The sequence below is a fragment of the Raphanus sativus genome, chromosome 2, assembly GCF_000801105.2.
Source record: "Raphanus sativus cultivar WK10039 chromosome 2, ASM80110v3, whole genome shotgun sequence".
Taxonomy (NCBI): Eukaryota; Viridiplantae; Streptophyta; class Magnoliopsida; order Brassicales; family Brassicaceae; genus Raphanus; species Raphanus sativus.
In genome coordinates this window covers 4,007,232-4,025,129 of record NC_079512.1, presented here as the reverse complement: position 1 = coordinate 4,025,129, position 17,898 = coordinate 4,007,232, and the positions used below count along the sequence as shown (strand labels likewise).

The window sequence follows — 17,898 nt, the reverse complement described above, 5'->3', positions numbered from 1 at the left end:
CATCTGTAGTTTTATGGTTTGATAATGGGCCTAAGGACCAACTGTAAAAACTTGTTGATGGAGCCCATTGAAACTGAAATATTTGTTTAATACGTGACCTAGAGCTAGGCTGAGTCATCTATTGCAAAGTACAGCTTAAGCAACAGAAAAAAACTAGGAAGGTGTTGTTGCCTTCTCCATTGAAAGAAGGTTCCATGTATATTTAAAGCTAATGCCTCAAAACATATTTATGAAGTATTTTGTCCATGGTTTGATAAACGCCACCAAACAATTTGTTTATAATGTACGAAAAGTTTAATATTTTATTTATTTAAAAAGTTTGTTAGTTAAAATAACTAAACTGTTAAGAAACCCAAAAGAAAGACAAAAAGAAAACTAAAATAAAAAAATGGAAGAATAAGTATAAGAGAAGCAATAGGATCAAAGAGAGACAAGTTGGGGTGTGTGGGCCGACATGCCATCATCAGAGCCTCTCTGCTCCATTCTTACCTGTAGAAGTTTTTTCTGCCTCTCTCATCATTACATTTAGTTTCCTCTTCTTATTAATCGATTATTTATTAAAATAGTTTTTGGATCATTTTTGGATAATAGTTCAACCCCGTTTATCCATTTATTGAATACTAGATGTTTTCTTGATCTATGTGCAGAAATATAATTTAAAATCTAAACTAAATTTAATACTAATATTTAGTAGATTATTATTTTAGAAGATATATTAACCTTAACTTTACATTGAGTAATAGATCTAGATATAATTTAATAATACAAAATACTATTATTACTATCGTCTATGTTTGTGTGTTTAAAAATAACTAAAAATAAATATAAATATTTATAAAATGTTTATCTTTAATATAATTATTTTAGATTGTTAAAATATTTTTAAAATTGCTAAAATATCTAAAATGAATTTTCCATGTTACTATAAAGTATAATATTGATATCATATACTATTTTAACTGCAATATTTTATTTTTTAAAGAATATAGTAATGAACCTTTTAAGAAGTAATATATTCTTTGAAATATATTTTTGTAAAGATAGATTAACTTTTGAAAATGTAATCACATATAATTTTGAAAAAAAATTATTTGCAAAATTCAAAACATTATAAATTCTAGAATATAGAAACACTTGTTTTATTTACAGCATATTTAACAATTTAATTATGAAATATAAATTTAAGAATGAAGTACTTTCTTATAATTTTACCATATTTAGATAAGTTTTCATTACAAACATTAAAATAAATATAAAATACTAATAATAATAAATAAATTTGGTTACTTTTTAATTAACTTGCTCAATGTGTAAGCTTAATTTTAATCCATCTCGATTTTTTTTTATATTTTTAATTATGATAATATTTATTTACTTAATTAATATTTTATTTATGTTAGTAATTATATCCTTAATATTTTATATCTGAAAATTTTGTAATAAATGTGTTAAGCCATATCATAATTAGATGTGATCCATGTCATAAATTAAGTGAGCCATATCATCTTTTTTTTTGCTAGAATAATTGTGGTGATAACATGTAAGCGAATCATGTGGTAAATAATTTCTAAGGTTGTTTTGCGTCTTGAATTATATTTCATGTGCTTTAAGAATGAAATTTAAACTTTTCATACACACAAAATTAATACTTACATAAAATAAAAAATTGTTTGAAATATACAAGTGAATTCTACTTTTTAAAAATACATTCAAATAAAAATATTCCAACATTAAAGTTTAGGACCAAGTGATCATTGTTTAAGGCTTAATATTTAAGGTATGAGTTATATTCTACGAACTTACATAAATAATTTTCAAACGTTTATAAATGATTTGGTAGGATTATTTTCTTTCATATTTCATAGTAAATTTAAGGTATTTATGAAAAAGATATTATCATTAAAATTTAAATTTAAAAAGAGAAATTGCCAAAAATACCATTTTCATAGTATCACTTTTCATGTTTACACTAACCACTTTTACCACTAGTTTTAATGAAGAGTCTAGATTTAAAAATGTTTAGGATTTAGGGTTTAGATTTGATGTTTTAGGGTTTAAGGTATATAGTTTAGGGTTTAGAGTTTAGGATTTAGGGTTTAGAGTTAAGGATTTAGGGTTTATAGTTTAGACTTTAGGATTTAGGGTTTAGGATATTGAATTTAGGGTATATAGCTTAGGGTTTAAAGTTGAAGATTTTGGGTTTAGGGTTTAGAATTGGAGGTTTAGGAATTAGAATTTGAGATTAGAATTTTGAAAAACATATAAAAATAAAGATATAAGAGTCTTTACCATTTTAATAAATAAGGTATTTTTGAAAATGTGTTTTTTGTGGTGGTAAAGATGAATAATGGTACCTTGAAAATGGTATTTTTGAAAATTCCCCATTTAAAAAGTTGTATCATAAAGTTATAATTCTCCCATAAAATATAGTATTAGTACTTGTTAGCATTAAACATGTCCCGGCAGCTATTATAACTGACAGCAATTTAATGTAAAATATTCTCATTAATAATTTTTTAAAAAATCATAGATTATTAAAATTAACTAGTAAAAGTGAAATTAAAAGCCTAAAATAAAATTTTGTAAAAAAATAATATAATTTTCAGTTATAATTTCCAAAACAATTAAAGAGACTAAGAGAGTATGACTTTAAATCAGATTTTAAGGTACATATATTTCGGTCGACATTATACACTTAATCTTTCCGGTTCGCTTTATAAAATGTTTTGATGAATAGGCTGAAATTTTAGAACGTTTTTGACCCATAGTGACTAAGAAAACAAATTTTATGAAAAATAACGAAATACAAATTGCTAAATCAGCCTATAAAGCAAACCGGATGGAGTTTTATTCTTTTGATTCAAATAAGTTATCGTGGTTCAGATGAAATCTGTAAGTGTTTTTAGATCGATGTACATTAGATGCTTTAGAGTCATATAACTTTTTTTGTTAAAAGTTTCATGCTTTAGAGTCATATAACTTTTAACAAATCAAAACTAAAATTTACAGTTAACTTCCGAATAGAATATAAATTGTATTAGTGTGGATATATCGGTTGAATGACATATTATTAAACTTATCTAAATTACATATATAAAGATATTTTAATCCAATACTCTTGTACGGTAGTAGAAAATATACAAAAGAATAAAGAGAATGGAAAAGGAAGATTTGGTTTTGGAAGGCTTGTCTTGGTTTTATGTTGTCGTTGATTTTACTCATAACATGATACAAAAACAAATGATAAAATACTAATGAGAAAGTTTAAATTTTTCAACAAAAACCAATTATTTTTTGTTAAGTAAAATGATTTAAATAATTAGAGCTATTTAATAGTAATAACAATAGTATGAAACGCAATCACCACTCAAATTAAAAAATCTCAAGATATATGAGCAGTCCCACTAGACCGCGGCCGCCTGAAACAAAACACTCACAAATATATATATGTTCGCATGCTTTCTCTTCACTTCTAATATCTCTTCAGACACACCAATGGTGAAAATTGTTTGTACATGTTTGAAATGCTCATCAATACTTACAATAAAGATTATCTAAACTGAAAAAATGAAAGACTAATGAGAAGCCTTGACTTAATTGGTTATCAAATAGGATGTGGTATAGGGAGACAAGTAGAGGATGTAGGGGTCACTTGGAAAATTAGTGGTCGATCATCATCAACCGTCTGTTTATAATTTCGGTTAACTATAATTTTGGTTGATCTTTATTTATGCCAATTTTAAATCATCATCATTCAATCTTATTGCATCTGAATATTTTCCCCATCTTATATCAATCTTATATCGTTTTGCTTTTCATTTTTAATGTCAACTAACTTATACACCTGAAAGAAAGAAAAACTTATACACCTGATTTTATAAAAGATGTTCACATGAGGCGAAAACGAGAAAATGGCACTTGACTTTAGGAATGAGCAAAATATGTTTGAAATTTGATTCGATCTGTTATCCGTTCCGATTCTATCTGAAAAATCCAAATATCCGTAATTTTATGAATCAAAACAAATACAAAAGTTTAATATCCGTCAAATAAGGAACAAATACTTATTTAAAAAATGGATATATGATCCGATCTGTAATGTATATATGCATATACATGTATGTATAAAATTATATATAATTTATATCTTTATATAGATTTTTAATTATTTTATCCACTAAATTAATTATTTGGTCATTAAATTTTTAAAAATATGTAGTTTTAAAATAATTTTTATATTAATTTTTTTTTCAAAAATAACTTTTTAGTGTTTTTAATCGGAGTGACGGATCGAATCGGATATCTGATAAAATATACTGATTTTTTGGATATCCGTAATACCGAATATCCGAAAGATTACAGATCGGATTAGATCGAAAAATCGATTACTCGTACGGGATGGATCAAATCATGGATATCCTTAAAATTTCGGATATCCGCTCCGTGTCCACCTCTACTTGACGCTGTTGGTTTAACCGAGCTCTAAAGTAAGATACTCCAGCGTGATAACATACCATCACTTTTATATGTCTTAATCCTTCTATTTTATCATTTGATATCGTTTTTCTTTGTTAAATTAACTTGTTGCTAGTCTTGGCGCGATGAAAATGACTAACATTTTCTTTTGATAATTGTGGGGATCCTAAAGACTTTTTAGACCTAAAGACTAATCCCACAAAATTCACATTACTCCGCGTATTTTTGCCATTTAAAACAATCCGGATGGCCAAAAAAATTCGAACCTATGACAATATTCACAGATGTGAACTATTTACCAAAACCAAATGGCTAACATACTGCTATCAAGATTTATAGAAAAGTCACAATTCGAAGTACCTCTACATAGTAAAACTGTATCCATTTCTATCGGAATCTGAAAAACATGTCACATGTAAATGATCATGGTGACTAGACGTTTAGCTTGAAATATTTTATAAGTCAGGGTTTGCAGTTTATAGATATAGTTCAAATTATTCATATGGACAAAACGTAATTTTTTTTTTTGACAAAACACATAACGTAAAGTTACACTCATAGAGAGAGTATCTTCCGAACTTTGTCACGTAAAGACAAATTTAACATCAGTTATATCAGAGAGAAGATTCTACATTAGAAATATGCGAGGAACTTAACCTAATATATAAGAAATTTGGGCTGTTTTAGTTACAGTCAATTAATTTTAAGTTGAAAATTAAGAAGCTTATCATGGTATTATAGCGGATTCACACTGAACCATTAATCTGATCCAAAAATAGTCTGATCATTCTATTAGGTGATTGCTCATAGAAAGTTCAGTTCCACTGAGATTGCTAGAAAATAAAGCATTGTCTCGAAAGATTATGATGGATTATGCGAAAATGGTTATACATACTATCATTTTGAGGGAGGATGTTAGAAAAAAATCTCATATTAAAATATGTAAAAGACTTAATATATAAGAGATTTGGGATACTTCACTTACCGTCAATTAATTTTAAATTAGAAACCAATTTTTATATCAAATTGATCTAAAATAATTAAAAATTTGATGATTATATAGCATATAAGTATCACCAATAATCACTCACTATTTCTTAATTACAATGAAACCTTTATAAATTAATAATGTTGGAATTACACCAAAACTATAAATCTTTTATTAATTTATAGAGATTATTAATTTATCGATATACTAATTAAACCAAAAATTCAATTTGAGACTATAAAATTATATTAATTTACAGAAATTTTTAGTCTATATTAATTTACCGAGTATAAATTTAAAGAGGTTATACTGTATAATTGTTTCACCAGGATTAGCTATAATAGTATATTGATGGATATGGTATTTTTCGGGGTGCAAATATACTTCTGTGAGGCTATTGGAGAAAAGCATGCATGTAAAATTATTCTGTGCGAATTGTATCTATTAACATTGATTCATAACTCATAGTCACAACCATTGTTACAGTTCAGAATAATTTTTTTAAGGTATTGTAGAATATAAATACACTAGGATAAGACCCGCGCCTTGCGCGGGGTGAGAGTTTTGTAACTGTTTATTTACCATAATGAAATTAAAAATAATTAATTTACCGAATTGGTAGAAATAGTTCATTTTAACATTGAATAAATATGATTTTGTGGTATTTGGACATTTATATTGGCGTGTGGAAGTAAGGAGATAACAACAGTTAAATCCCGAGAATAAATGGTAAACATTAAAATGATGAACCATTATCAACTAACGACCACAGAACATCTTATCTATCAGACATAAATCTTAAATTAACAATCATGTAACGTAAATATATTTCATAATATAAAAACCACTAATAAATATCCCCCGAAAATATAAGTCTTAAATTGCGGAAACCATATAAAAAGTACATAAAATATGAAATATATGTAAAGCATTCCGAAAGTATTACTGGATAAAAAAAGAAATGGGTTTTGTCCTGGAATCATTTTAGAAGACTTCAAAACGGGGGCGGCGGAATCCTGAGAAAATCATATAAAATAACGTATTTAAAATAGGTTAACTGATCCGTGATATATGTTTCGTAATACCAAAAATATTAACGATTGAATCACAATGGGTATGTTAAAACCTCTTTCGGAGTGCTGTGATTTCAGGAATGTCAGGCTCAATTAGTATTTTCGATATGCCTTCGATATTTGTTACATTCTTGAATCTACCTATAAAAAGAATCACTTCATTATTAACTGAAACTAAAGTGAATAGAATAAAAAATAAAAACGTTGAAAAAAATCTTGCAAGTTACCTTCCTCCCTCTCAATACGCCAAAAACTCAAAGCACATAGAACAACAGCACTACTTGTTGAGTTCCATAAACGGTAAAACTCTATAGCCATGTCTCCATAGACAGCACACCTGATTTCGTCGTACCTAAAAGCGATACTATTGAGAAAATATTGCGATCCCCTAATGATGCATTTGTGAAATTCATAGGAAATATGTATTTATGTTTACACAAACAGGCTTACCCGAGGTTGATCAATGAGAAATTTATTTTATACCGTATCTCCCCATAAATTTCATCCTGATAATGCTGGAGATCCCCAACACCAACCAAAGCTCCATAAAGATCTAAGAGATAAAAAACATAGAACGAAATATTAATACATCGCTAATAATTCCATATTATCAGAATATATTACACTAAGACTAAAGAACCAAATTAGATACTGATACCTATAGAGTACATTGGATGGGCCAGACCACGGGCGATGTCAATAAAATTTGAAAAACAGAAGTAGCTGCTCGGTGTTTTTGGTTGAATTTGAACGATCTTAGCAGAAGTAGACATTACAATGTGGTATCGATTCTTGGTCAAACGTAACAAACCAGAAGCATGCGTTACTTCGAAGTTTCTTATTTCAAACCAATCACCTTCATTCATGGTGACATGGTTCAAATGTTCCAGCTCTTCGTATAAAGTTGCTTCTATAGTGGACCCCTTATTCAGAAAAAAACCTAAATATTAATCAGCCTAGATATTTTACCAAAAACTTCTAATATGAAAAATGATTAGAAATAGTAAGACATATAAAGAATGATATATAACATATATTACGTGCTGATCGATAAACACCATGGCTGTTTTCTTGAGCATGGTGTTGGTAATTGTGACCCATTTGGTTATCACGCTAACACAAACGTGAGGATCATGTATCTCTCGATTCAAGTCAACCAGAAAAGTGTGAACAGACCTCATCGATTGTAAGATGGTTGTGCATAGTCTGAGTAAGGTACTTATATATATACATAATCGATATCGCAAGATTATATGGAAGAAACGTTATTTAAAGTAATTAGTTTTATACAATTTATGGTTAATAATCTATCCAAATATTGCTAATTTATAAATGTAATATTTGATTGAGATTTTGAGAATATTAATGTAGCTCATGATACCAAAGCCACCCTAATCAGCAAATATATTAATTTTAAATACAAACAGAAAATATGTCTAATTGATTAATATTAATGTAGCTCATGAGAATATTGCTAATTACTAATCATCATTACAAACATAGAAACCCTAAATTTTAAATACAGAAATGAATTTGAGTCGAATATATTAATTTCGTATAATAGATGGCCTTTCCAAAACCATGAATCATTGTTTAATTTATTACCAAATTAATATATATCATTCCATAATCCTGAGTATGGAAACTAAATAGATTTTATTAAATAAGTAATTAATTTAATCGAGATCACATTTAAGAATTTGTAATATCAAAATCATGAATCTCAACAAAGAATGCAACTATATTTTAAAATACATATCAAACTTATTAGATAAATCAATAAAATATGAGAAATAATCATTACAATCCTACATAACACACAAACTAACTCTCTTATTTTGATGTGATCTCGATTTGTCAAATGAAAATCATCATTACAAACGAACCAAGCCTAGATATAAAAAACATTAATAACTTCAAACTTAATTATTTTGATGTGAATATACACAACAGTATGTCAGTTTTTACCATATATGCACAATTGGCCTATTATCTATACCAAATTTTTGATATTACGACAAAATAATACTGATGTAAGATACTATAATTATTACTTAATTACGTAAATGCACTAAACTCTTTTGATCTTTGGTTGTCATATATAGTGAATATTCTCAGAATTTATAAATGTCTCTATACATATGCTTCAAGGAACATCGATTCCAATCGTGAAAGTAATAAGAAACCGAGAATTTTGCATGCGAATGAGAACTTGATTGTTTATAGAATAATTTGGTTGTAGTGTAACAATCAACCAAGCTTAAAAATGCAGATAATGTCTTCATAAAAAAATAACCAAAATATTAAAAACATAAAACATATTGAAGAGATGGATCATGGAAGAAACATCTGTGGCTCGTTGAGGACGAACCAATCGATCTGCGGTACATAAACATCACTTGCCTTCGCCTGGGCAAGCACGAGATCCGACTCCAACTTCTCTTTCTCCTCCTTCATTGCCTCATTGTTGAAGAGATCGTTAATGAGTTCCAGTTTGCCTTGTATGCGCGACACCTCAACCTCCTCTTGCAATTTCTTGTACTCGGCATCCTGCTGTTTTTTGAGCATCAGCAGTTTGGCCCGGTAATGCTCTGTCATATCTTCCACACATCTGTCGAATACCTCTTCTACAGCAGTCCCATAGTCTTCCGCCATGAGCGACTTGAGTTTGAGGTCCCTTTTAAAGTTTTCCATGGTGAGATCTTCGTCTGCATAAAATGGTACAAATATTTAGTTAGTAAAAAAAATATAATAAAAGGGAACGTTCTATATTAAGCAGGTACGACAATAACTCCTAATCATCACACCCAAGATCTTTCTATCACATACGAATCGGTAATGATAGAAAACTAATCAATACAAATAAGAGATCACAAAATAATCAACAGTACTTCTGCATGAAGTATAGTAACTAATCAAAACTATTCTAACTTGTGAAAGATCACGATTCGTTGTCTAGTAAATCTAAGAAACAAAATAGACATCATAAATGTGGAAGAAGAAAGTTGATAGATTACAATTAACTGATTTATAGAAAGACAAAGATGTTAGTAACCTAAATCGTGAAGATTTACTAACCTAAATCGAGGAAAAAAATTAGTAACCGAAATTTGAAGAGACACAAATGTTTTAGAAGGGAGGCGAATGAAATTGTAATGAGAAAGGTGGGATGAAATGAGATGGGTATTGGTCTTATTTATAAGGTAAAGGGAAGACTCTCCAAGGGTTGTGTCTTTTCACAATAGTAAATCAGTTTGGAAAATGAATCGATAATGGAAACTGAAACGGTTGTAATCCTTTTTAAATTAAAGATTAAACTGAAACGGTTGTAATACCACATCGAATCAATACATTTTAGATCTTTCTATAAATCAGTTTTTGCCATATATGCATAATACTATTGTGTATCAAATTTATATGGATGAGAAAATAAGAGAGTTACATGTTACTTAATTTTATCGATTTACTCCAACATTGTTTTGCAAATTAATTGTTCAAACAATATAATAAAGAAAATGTAAAAAAGCAACATGTAATGAAAAAATTGTATAATTTCTCTTCCACATTTGCTCTAAAATTCATATTGTTCGGAATGACAAATACCATTATATATACCATTATATATGGCAGGATAATAATTTGCCTACACATTATGGAAGGATCATAAATTGCCAATCATAGTACTCACCAAATTTGACACCAAGTTAAATTCCATAAAATTCGTTTCCCATATATAAACAGATGAAATAAAACACATTAAATTCAAACATTTAAGTCATAGACGCAATTATAAGAACGTTGCTATAAACGGATGATTCGGAAATTGAATGCCAAATAAATCGATACAAAATATTAATGTTAGAAGATGCAACTATATTATATGACAATGACAAATGTTTGTAATTATTCTAGTGAGTTGAGGGTAAATATACAAATGGGCTGAGAATGAATATGGTGACGACACGTCAGCATGGCACACCCGTAAATAACTTACAAACTAAAAGTTACTCTTTAAAAATGCTCCTTGATTAATAAGAAGGGGATAACTCGATGCTTAAAGTTATACCATTAAACTTACCAAGAAAATATAGATAGAAACACAATGATTTATTGGTGGATCCTCTATCATTAACTTTTTCGTATCTTTAAGACCTGTGAATAATTGGTAAGTTGTTGAATAACAAATCAGAATAGTTAATAAGTACTTGCTTGCATGCAAAATACCCGTGTGAACTTACACCACTCCTAATCACAACCATTGCTACAGTTAAGTATTTTTTTAAGGTACAGACTACACTAAAATATAAATATATAATACGATGCTTAAAGTTATATCATTGAAACTTAGCAAAAAAATATAGATAAAACACAATGATTTACTGGTGGATTCTCTATCACTAACTTTTTCGTATCTTTGGGACCTGTGAATAAGTACTACTCCCTCTGTTTCATAATAAGTGTCACTCTAAACTCATTTTTTTGTTACACAAAGAGTGTCACTTTACAATTTCAATATAAATTATACTAACTTTTAGCTGAAAATTAATTGCAAACTACATTGATTTTATAAATAATTTTATTTATCTAAAATACTATTGGTCAAAGAGGTATAATTAATTACAACTTACATATATTTCAACAACTTTCTTAATCTGTGTGAAAAATGTCACAACGACACTCTTTAAGAAACGGAGGGAGTAAGTTATTATTTTCTTTTTAAGTACTAAATTATTAAATAACATAAAATAATTATTAAGTTTGCTTGCATGCAAAATACCCGCATAAGCTTACACAACTAAACCACTGTACCAAACATGATTTTGTTAATTGGATACAAACCAAACTTAGGGGTGCGCATTTGGATACCTATTCGAATTCCGATCAGATATTTCAGATTTTCAGATATTTCGGTATAGGAGTATAGAGCCTGTTCAGATATTTTTGTAATTCGGATCGGGTTTGAGTATTTTTAGTTCGAGTTCAGTTATTTTGGATAGAGTTCGGATATTCAGATTTTGAAGAAAAAAAAATTCTTCATTTTTTCAAATTTCTTGTGTTTAAAAATATAACTTTCACTTAAGTTTTTTATTTTTACTAGATTGAATGATTAATATATTATAGATAGCATTTTAAAAATAAAAAAACACTAATTTGGTTATTGTTTAAAAATTTTGTATGCAACTTTTGTTAATGCATGAAACAAAAAACTTGACATGTATTTCAAGTGAGTATCAAATCATTTTTTTTATAATTATATCTATATTATATGATCTTAAAATATGTGTAGAATCAATATAAATATTTTAAATACAATAAAGTTAAACTAGAAAAATAAAGTTAAATATGCATATGTTTCGATTATCTTCAGATATCAATTAAGGTTCGGATATTATCCATTCGGGTTAGGATATCTAATCTCTCCTAGTTCAATACCCATTCGTATATTTTGTTACTTCGGTTCAGATTTCGGTTTAAGTTTTCCAAGTCGATTTCAGATATCGGTAAAATGCCCAGGCCTATACAAACCTTTGTATAGATTGCCCATTACCAAGTAATGAATTCACATACTTATAAAAAAAGAACATGATTTTGTTATAAAATTCCGACGAAGCGGAATCAAACCAGCAAACTTTTGCTTACACGATCTACAAATAATCTACCGCTATACCAAGTGTGCTGACGTCAAAACTGGCGTGACAATATTATTCTTCAATTTTTTTTTCATTTAAAATATATTTAGATAAAATTCAGGGACGTATCCAGAATGATTTTTAACTGGGGGCACAAACAAAAAGAAGAAAAATCGACAAGTGTATTTAACTATTTATTCATTTTTCATTAAACTATGAATTCGTATTTCAAGTGAATTTTCTATATAATTTAATGTTTAAACACATATGTTTTGAAAAGGTTTGAATTTTTGCCTATGTATTATATACCTAAATAAGTAGCGTAAACACTGAACTACAGGAAATAATATTTTCCTCTTACACAAAATAATTTCATATGTAATTATAGCTCTGCATGTAAAATTCTTTTTTCCTTTATAATATAAGTGGTAAATTGAATAAACGTATAGAGGGCTGTTTCTAGATAGATCTGTTGTCAAAGTTCAGTTAGGATCGAATCTAGGACAAAATCCTACGCTAACTTATTCAGCCAAAGCAAATCTATTTCTTTCTTTTTCAGGAAACTTTCTTTCCTTTAATTAAAGGAAAATGATTACTGGCGATGCAAAATACTGACCATCACATAACTAACTATGCATAAACTAAGGGAAATTGCCAAAAATACCATTTTCTTTGTACCACTTTTCAATTATACACTAACCAACTTTACCATTAAATTTTTAATTGACAAAATACCATTCTACCCTTCATTTTATTAATTTAACATAGCTTTGTTTTCTTTCCAAATCTCTGTCACAAATCAAAATGAGACAAGCTCCAACGACGGCTGACTCGACAATCTCCGATGAACTCGTCGATCTCCACGATCTCCGGCGAACTCGACAATCTCCGGCGAATTCGGCTATCTTCATGTTTGTTTGTTGTTATTTTTGTCAATAGAGAGAGTGTTGGCGTGAGGATGAGCTGTTATCGAGGTATACCAATTACTTTGCAAAGCATTCTCCGGAGTATCGTTCCCATGGGTGAAGATGTTCAACGAGTCTCCTGATTTGTCCACTCTCATTGATGTGAACCCCATATTTGCTTTGATTTTCGAATTAAAAAATAGTCCCAGTCTTTGATTTGATTTGATTGATTCTCTCCGATCATCTCATCTCTTCTTGCAGGTTCCCTTGTCTCATATTCCTCAATCTGTCTACAGAACAACACGCAATTGGGTGAACCTGTCTCCAGTTGAATTTAAGTATTTCTCTGCGTTTATACTGCGTGATTTTGATCAGATCCTCCTTGATTTGGAAGCACAACAAGGGGCTGGTGACGACTCCAAATCCCAGGTGGTACAGACCTATTGCAAATAGAAATTCATGCATTGTGAATGTTCGCTGTTGTAAGGGTTTTGTTTCCGCCATGACCACCAAACGCGCTTACAAGCTCCGTATCCTTCTTTATGTTTCTTAATTACTCAATTTTAGAAATTTCTTTGTGTGTGAATCATTGATTAATTAAAGTTCCATGCTTGATCTGCCCTTTTTAGAACATTAGTTTGTTATGTGATCCATTGAGGTCTCTTTTAGGTGAAATAGCATCTGTTGAATCTGTGTCTGACCTTTAGAAGCTTATGTATGTTGCTGTTAAAAACAACGTGCATTTTTTATGAATTCTTTATTTGGATGCAATCAGAAAGATGTATTGCCATGACTTGGATATTCTGTTTATAATGCTAAAAGGTGGATGCTTTTCCAATGACCATGATGTTTGGGATGTGCTCTGTACTCCAGTAGTTTGTGAGTTTCTACAGGTTTCTCTGTGTTTTTTTTTCGTAGTCTAATTCTGTTTCTGTTTGACGTGTGCAGCCGATGAAAACTTGTGTCTTTACGGACTTCCAAACGGGCCATGGGAGGTTGATCTCCCTGTCGATGAGGTCCCTCCTGAGCTTCCTGAACCAGCTCTTGGCATCAACTTCGCAAGGGATGTTATGGCAGAGGAAAACTGGGTTTCTCTGATTGCAGTTCACTCTGACTCTTGGCTCATCTCTGCTGCCTTTTACATTGGTGCAAGTTTCTCTTTTGATAAAAACTAGAGGTATAAATTTTCCTTCTCTTCCCACTGTTCTATGTTCTTGTACAGATTGTTTGGTGGTAACTTGTAGTTTTCTTGCCTCTGAGTTGAATGAATTTGTTTCAGGATGAGGCTGTTCCTGATGATAAATGATCTTCCAACCATTTACGAGGTTGTAACCGGAAAAGCAAAGCAATCCAAGGATCAATCTGCAAACAGTGGCAGAAGCAAGTCTAGTGGTGTCACTCAAACGGACATAAAACTCTTCTTTGAGGCTGTGTGGAGAGGTTTTACGTCTGAGGCTTCTGGGAGATCATCATCATCCAACTAGAGTCGGTTTCGTTGAGTTTGTCATAGTAAACCAGTCTTGCTCTTTATCCAAACTTGTTTGTTTTTAAGGATTGTATCCATAGATTAAGTTTCAAAGTATCATTTTTTCTCTTTGACAGGCTGAAAGTGCAATAGCTGCTCTCAATTGCAGTGGCGTGCTTCTTGGTTCTTTACCCATAAGGTCCCAACCATTTTTTTCTCAAACATTTTGTGTTACTTGGTTATGATGAGTCCAAATATTGACGTGTTTTTGATGGTTTGATTCACAGGGTGAGTCCCTCAAAGACACCTGTTCGTTCCCGTGCTGTCCCTTGACAACAACAGTAGCAGCTACAAGTTTATTATACATAAATATGATTTATCAACTCCTATAAACTTGTCATAAACCCATCGAAAAAAAAAAATCTCTTACAAACCCTTATAAGAGCTTATAAATTTATTTATAAATATTTATAATTTGATTTATCAATGTTTATAAATTTACTTTTGATTTATAAGAGCTTATAAATGTTATTTATAAGAGTTTATAAATGTTATTTATAAGAGTTTATAAATGTTTATTAAAACATAAAATGATTTATAAGGTCTATACACTTTATACACTTTTATAAATGATTTATAAGACTTTATAAAATGATTTTTAAACTTTTAAATATGATTTATCAACTCCTATAAACTTGTCATAAACCCATCGAGAAAACAAAAAAAAAACTCTTACAAACCCTTATAAGAGCTTATAAATTTATTTATAAATATTTATAAGTTGATTTATCAATGTTTATAAATTTACTTTTGATTTATAAGAGTTTATAAATGTTATTTATAAGAGTTTATAAATGTTATTTATAAGAGTTTATAAATGTTTATTAAAACATAAAATGACTTATAAGGTCTATAAGTTGATTTTGAGAGTTTATAAATGTTATTTATTAGAGTTTATAAATGTTTATTAAAACATAAAATAATTTATAAGGGTCTATAAGTTGATTATAAATGTTATTTATAAGAGATTATAAATGTTATTTATAAGAGTTTATAAATGTTATTTATAACATAAAATGATTTATAAGGTCTATAAGTTGATTTTGAGAGTTTATAAATGTTATTTATTAGAGTTTATAAATGTTTATTAAAACATAAAATAATTTATAAGGGTCTATAAATTGATTATGAGAGTTTATAAATGTTATTTATAAGAGTTTATAAATGTTTTTCTAAAACATAAAATGATTTATAAGTTGATTATGAGAGTTTTTAAAAGGACTTCTAAAAATTTATAAACTAATTTATTAGGATTTATTTGTTAATTGGCTTTTGATTCATAGATCCTTATAAATGATTTATAAACCCTTACAAATGATTTATTAGTTTCTATAAATGACCCACAAACCCTTACAATTTTTTTTTCTCTTTAATTAAGTGTATTGACTTGTAAGAGTTGTTTGTTTATCTTTCCACAATACAACGTACATTAGAGCTTTTGATCTACCAAACAGTTTAAATGTTAGATTATTTGATTACAGAGTATGATCATTGATATTATTGTCTTTTTTGTTGTACTTTGATCCAGTGATCATGAAAATCAACAAACCCTCGTTGTTCCTTTATAACCCCTTATAAATTCAACCAACAAACCCTTATGTGTAAACAGCAAAGCACTTGCGGCATAACGTAGTAACCGTTGCTTGAGTCCTGATTCATATATCAAGCTACACAAAAGAAAAGAAAAGATCCAGACACCACTGAATAAATTGTTTCAGAGCCATTACTACTTAATAACCAAGTCAAGACCATAGGAAACGCACCTTTCCCACAAGCCATCAAACTCCTTAGCAGGTAGAATCCATTCATTAAAGCTAGAAAGTTGTCCATCAGGGCCCAGCTCCTTACAGTTAACTGGATGTAATTAATAAATAAGTCATGTAGAAGAGAAAGCAAAGATAACTGCCTTATTAAAGTAAATAGGGTCTGGATATACCTGAAAGGAATGGACAAAAGGTTGCCAGAACAAGAGAACATCATTATTTTTCACCCATTCCTCTATAAGATACACAGAACAAAACCATCAGTATATATTACTTTTTGCATTTCTCTATTGGTGATTGGAATCTATTACAGTGACGAAGTAGTACCTGTGTCACAAATGCACATTTTCAACAAAGAACAATTCGTGTGGAGGTATGAGAACAAGGCCATCCACATAGCTCATGCTCCTATTTTCCAGCATCCTAAACCAAATACACACACAAACTAATTCATTATTGAGAAAAAGAAACACAGTAAAGGCAAAAATGAGGAAATGAATTTCACAAACCGTTCAACAGCTCTCTGAATGTCCTCAAGACGGGCAGTTCTTGATGGCTTTAAGCAGACCTCCACTAGAAACACATAAAGAGGAAAGTCATGGAAATCGAATCGAGCAGCTAAAAACGCAAGGAAAGGAGAATAGCGTGTACCAGCAAGTCATTTCATTTGCGTTTGCAGATGAACACGATGGGGAAAGAGGGAGATGCGAGCATAACGAGGATAGAGAGTGAGAGGTGAGAGAAGGATCGCAGTCGTCATCCGATCTCTGATCTCGTCGCCGTCGGTCGTCTGATCTCTCGATCTCGTCGCCGTCTTCGTCCGATCTCCGATCTCATCGCCGTCGTCGTCCGATCTGATCTCCGATGTAGTCATGTTCGTTGAAGTTTTCTATTGAAGAAATAGAAAGAGACATGTAATTAGGTTAGAATTTAGGAAAGTCATTTTTGTCTTTTATACATTAATGAAAAGTGTATTTACGAAAATATCCTTCTATTGGTGGTATTGTTGAATTGTGGTACTACACAAAGTGTAGTTATGAAATTTTCCCATAAACTAATGTAAACCTATCTACACAAACTATATATTATGCATAGCAATATTTCCAACTTAACATTTAGGTCTGAGCGTTTTAACCTAAAACCAAAATTCTTATATAAACCTGAACCGGAAAAACCAAAATCTGATTTGAAGAATTATACAAAAATATTCAAATGAGACTATGAGTTTGGTATTTTAAGGTATGATTGAAACTTGAACAGAACCAAAATTCAAACCGGATCCGAAAATATAAGAAATTAATTTAAATTGTTAATGTTTTTATATATGTTAAAGTAATTTAGATATTTTATAGTATTCTAAAGATTTTTGTAGTTTGTTTTATTTGTTATTTTGAATACATTTTGCTAGTTTAACTAAATTTTTAGTTAGATTTAGCAATATTTCCAACTTAATATTTAGGTCTGAGCGTTTTAACCTAAAACCAAAATCCTTACATAAACTTGAACCGGAAAAACCAAAATCTGATTTGAAAAATTAT

At 29.6% G+C, this 17,898-nt stretch overlaps 1 long non-coding RNA gene and 1 pseudogene across 1 annotated transcript; one reads left to right on the top strand and one right to left on the bottom strand.

Annotated features, from left to right (window-relative positions):
* The first annotated feature begins 12,983 nt into the window (after positions 1-12,983).
* Positions 12,984-14,959, top strand: LOC130501036 (PHD finger protein ALFIN-LIKE 7-like; annotated as a pseudogene).
* A 939-nt stretch (positions 14,960-15,898) lies between these two features.
* On the bottom strand, positions 15,899-17,272 carry LOC130502072 (uncharacterized). The gene is made up of 6 exons (XR_008940023.1): positions 17,012-17,272; positions 16,870-16,933; positions 16,688-16,783; positions 16,534-16,595; positions 16,361-16,451; positions 15,899-16,264 (listed from the first exon to the last, which is right to left on the bottom strand). It is a non-coding gene; the product is annotated as an uncharacterized LOC130502072 (long non-coding RNA).
* Between the last annotated feature and the right edge of the window lie 626 nt (positions 17,273-17,898).